This window comes from Ambystoma mexicanum, chromosome 4p, assembly GCF_040938575.1.
Source record: "Ambystoma mexicanum isolate Mex_15411 chromosome 4p, UKY_AmexF1_1, whole genome shotgun sequence".
NCBI lineage: Eukaryota > Metazoa > Chordata > Amphibia > Caudata > Ambystomatidae > Ambystoma > Ambystoma mexicanum.
In genome coordinates, this window is record NC_090927.1 from 1,060,146,016 (window position 1) to 1,060,151,026 (window position 5,011).

Below are 5,011 nucleotides of genomic sequence, written 5' to 3' on the forward strand. Positions count from 1 at the left end.
CGTTACGTATATCAGTGATTTGAGAACCGTTAAAATGGACAGTGGAAATTTGGTTTCCTTTTCCGATGAATATTATCAAAAAATTTTGAGTCTGCCATCACTATTAGGAGACAATATTGAAAAGGCAGCTTCTACATCACAATCCAATGATGCAGATCTTTTGACTCAAAAAAAGAAGAAATTGATACGTACTGAGTCCCATGGCCAACTTATGCTGGCATATCTGAAAGCAGGCACAATACCAGAGGGCTTGCAAATCAGAAACATCCCCAGAGTATTCACGAATAACTCAAAGTTTAAAAGCAAGTTCAGTGGAGTAAGCAATAAGTGTTCAAGAGATCTATTGATACTAATCATAGATACGGCAGAAGAAGAAGCAGACCTACAAAAAATAGAAATTGCAGCTTTAGAAGACAAAATCAAACGAGACAAAACCATCAAAGATATTAAAGAAACTTTAGAAAAGATTGAAGATGAAATAAGTAAATTCAAAAAATTAACTCTAGACAAAAAAATTTGGAAGTTGAAGAAAGACGTTGAACAATATAAGGAGACAAAAACATACCCTTATCTTGTAGAAAGTTATTATGAAGACCTACAGAAGGCCAACCAAGGTCGAACATACAATGCAGGCAATAGGAACAAACAATTTGTCAATTTTTCCAACTCCTCAAATGCCTCCTCAAGTAGCGGTTCAGATACTAGCCAAGCAGGACCCCCGCCCCAATTTTTTCGGGGCCGGGGCAAACGCGGCCGCAACAAGAATCCAGGACCACCCCGGATGAATACCAGGAATTGGCAGGGCCCACCCCCAACTTGGTAGTACCGATCTTCAATTTAACTTCACACACCCTTTCTTCCACGGAAATCAGTGTCCTTTCTAAAGGTTTGTCTTTTGTTCCTACCACTAAGGCAAAATCTTTTGAGACAGAAATAGAACTTCAAAAGTTCTATAGAACAATACGCCTAAAATATTTTTTTAGGAACTCGACACCATCGAGAAAAGAACCGTCCATTACAGGTCTAAAACCACCCTCCAAGTTTACACCTACAAACGCAATGGTCAGTCCAGCGATACTAGCGTTTGAACAAAGAATGTCTCACGAAATTCAAAGTATGATAAAAACCAAAAACAACTCGAGAGACAATCTCACAAAGGCTGAGAGAGAGGCTCTAAAATCTTTACAGTCCAACGACTTATTTATAATCAAGCCCGCAGACAAAGGGGGCGGAATAGTGCTATGGGGCAAAGAAGCATACGAAACAGAAGCAATGAAACATCTCAATGATAAAACTGCATATAGGGAACTGGCGCAAGATCCCACACCAAGGCTCCAAGATGAGATAAGTAGCCTCATGAAACATGCAATGGATGAAGGATGGATAGAGCCGGAAGAAAAAGACTTTTTGGTCAACACACAACCTACCATTCCGGCTTTTTACATCCTTCCAAAAATTCATAAAAATGAAAAAACACCCCCGGTAGACCTATTGTAGCGGCGATTAATTCTATTCTTGAGCCGCTTTCAGTCTATTCAGATTGGTTCTTAAGACCCTTTGTGTCCCAAATGAAATCATATGTCAAAGACACTACCAGTATGTTAAAAAAATTGGAGACTTTTCAACTCAGTCCATCAGACATCTTGGTGACCTTTGATGTGGTTAGTCTCTACACCAGTATCCCACAACAGGATTGCCTGAAGGTGATGGCAAAATACTTAGACAGACGTACTAGAACACTTAATAGTGTCCCCACTGCATTCATTCTAGAATGCATTAGACTCGCTCTAACAGAGAATTTTTTTCTATATAACGGACGTTTTTACAACCAACTCAAAGGCACAAGCATGGGAGCAACTTTTGCTCCAGATTTGGCAAACTTATATATGGATGACCTTGAAGAACAATGTATTTTTGATTCTTCTAACCCTTTCTCTGCATCGATTATGACATGGCTACGGTACATTGACGACATTTATATGATCTGGAGCGACACATTTGACAACTTGACAAAGTTCCATGAATGGTTAAATGCGCAAAACTCTAATATACAGTTCACAATACATACTGACCTGCATACCATACCGTTCCTGGACCTTCAAATACAAAAAACTGAGACGGGAAGTATAGAAACAATCTTATACAGGAAGCCCACAGACAAAAACACATTGCTCAGTTATCACAGCTTTCATCCGCTGAGTTGAAAAGAAGGACTTCCCTACGGGCAGTTTCTGCGGATTCGCAGAAACTGCACACAAGTTGAAACGTACAAAAAACATGGAAAATGTTTACAAAAAAGATTACAAGATAGAGGCTATCCGAAAAAGACAATCCACCGGGCATATAAAAGAGCATTGCATAGTAATAGGATGACTTGCCTAGAGTCCATGCACCGGCGTAAGGAAGAGGAAAAAATAACATGTGTCAGCACATATAGTCCTATTAGTAACCATCTCAGAAAGATCATTAAAAAACACTGGCACATGATCAAAACTGAAGATTTCAATCCCCTTATGCCTCGTTTTGCCTTCAAAAGACAACGTAACATCAAAGATACCTTGGTTCACACTTACCCTGTTGCGCCCAAGGCTGTGATTACCCAGACACAACTCTGGGGCCTACCACCAGTTGTGGGGCATCACCGCTGTGGAAAATGTTCTGTCTGTGCACAGACCACCACTATGAAAAGTATCCAATTGCGCAACACCCTAGTACAGCTAAAGACATTTACCAACTGCCTTACTAAATGGGCTGTATATGCCATAAAATGCCCTTGTGACCTAGTATATATAGGGAAGACCAAACGACAGGTACGTCAAAGAATCTGCGAACACAAATCTTGTATTCGGAATGAAATTGACAATAAACCCTTAGTGGCCCATTACATTCAACAACAACATAAATGCACAGATCTACTATGGTGTGTCATACAGGTCATCAAACCCTCCCCCAGAGGAGGTAATATGGATCTTGAGCTCACAAGATGCGAGCAGAAATGGATTCACAATTTAGATACGGTTAAATATGGCCTGAACATTGCCATAGAATGGAATGCATTCCTTTGAAGCCACCCCTATTTAACTTGTTGATGGGTGGTTATATCTGGAGGCTCCCTTTTTAAAAAGGGTGCTTGCTAGAATTAGCTGTCCAGTATCAAGATCCCTTACTCTGGAGCAAAACTCGTATAAATAGGACCCCATGACTGCCACGTAACAAATTATAGCACAACCTATAGTGCATAACGACTCTCAGCTACAATCTTGGAAGGATAGAGTACATCTCCCCTCATACAAATATCGCTAGGGCGCCAAAAAACAATGGCCCGTGGACACATCAAATGCTAGATAATGAAGGCCAGGCTGCGTTCTGCATAACAAAAGGAGTGGGCGACCACCAACACATAGAAACACTGCTTTTCCCCACACACTATTGCAATACCGATAACACTATCTATAGGTGTTATTTTTTGGAATTAAACGGAGAAAAGAAAGGGGGCTATGCAAGTGCAAAATTACCCAATATAATTGCGGCACAACCGGATAATACAAAGGCGCTTTCTAATATATGATGCCAGTAGCTGTTATAAATCACTTGAGTATATCACATTACCAGGTGCAATATTACAAAAGGTGTCATTCATACGGCCGGCATTTGATTTGCAATAATACAAAACATGGCCTTTTCTGGCCCTTGACTACAAGTTCCAGCAGCCTTATAGTCACGTTCCAAAGGCTACAAATGTGAGGTAAATACGGGTCTCTTATCACGTGACTCGATTCAAAAACACACCATTACTCTGCAGAACGAGCTCTTGCCGCTCTTGCAGACTTCCAGCTTTCACTCGGACATAAACAACACAGATCAAGGTAAGCGTTAGAACAGCTTCAATGAATTCAGAGTCTTAAATTATACAAGCCTTAACCGCACTGTCAGCATGACACAGTGATCACAATGACTGATAAGCTTGCTCGTAAAATCTGACACGAACGGCACTGATTACAACAGGTCATAGAAACACGTGCATTTTAAATAAACATGCAAAAGTCAAGCTGCAGTTTGCAAGGCGGTGAACACGGGGCCAAATGCTTGCACATTGTCTATCTTTATAATTCGCGACAGTAGTACATTTAAAATAACTATAGAAAATAGAAAAATGAACCATAGCCATGTCATGCATCTTTGGGCAATATCCTTTAGAGTTTCACAAGCAATAATGCAAAAGGCGCTTTGTAAGCCGACTATATTATAGCACAGGCTTTCATTAATTGCAAACAGCCTGCGGCCCACAGTCCATGTTTAAATAAACTCAGCAACAATAAAGTCATAAAAGAATAAAGCCGACTATATTATAGCACAGGCTTTCATTAATTGCAAACAGCCTGCGGCCCACAGTCCATGTTTAAATAAACACAGCAACAATAAAGTCATAAAAGAATGATGACTATTCTAACATGCTGTAATATATTCATTCAACAGCGAGTTCTTTTTCTCCTTTGATTTAGGCAGCACTATAACCACCAGAATAACGGTACATGCCCTGCCAATGAATGGTACCAAGTGAAATACAGAAATACAAAGACCAACCTTGAAAACAAAGCCACAGAAGTTGCTAATCTGTAAGTCAATTTAGTTCACTTAATAAATAGCCTGTAGTAGCAGTAACATAACACTAAGTAATGGTCGTTTCTAATTAATTATAGGAACCAAGACCAGAGATGGCAATACCCGGCCACATCCGAGAGTCTGACCAGTCTCAATAGTCCTAACTTCAGTCTATGGACCATAGGTGGGTTTAGTGTGCGTGTCTAGAACAGTGTAATCTAGCTATCGCCTTGATGCTATCCAGTTGGGAATTGCAACTCTTTTTCTATTTCATTCTTATACATTAATATATGTATATTTATCCTTTTAGATGTGCTAGTGTGCCTAATGGGGAACAAGAATAATCTACCACAAAGTAACCATTTGTCCTGAAGATGGCCCAACATTTACCTTAGTGATCACTGTTGAC

At 40.0% G+C, this 5,011-nt stretch overlaps 1 long non-coding RNA gene across 1 annotated transcript; it reads left to right on the forward strand.

Moving 5' to 3' along the window:
* The first annotated feature begins 3,770 nt into the window (after positions 1-3,770).
* LOC138452647 (uncharacterized) lies at positions 3,771-4,789 on the forward strand. Its single transcript, XR_011260288.1, has 3 exons — positions 3,771-3,866; positions 4,503-4,616; positions 4,701-4,789. It is a non-coding gene; the product is annotated as an uncharacterized lncRNA (long non-coding RNA).
* The last annotated feature ends 222 nt before the right edge of the window (positions 4,790-5,011 follow it).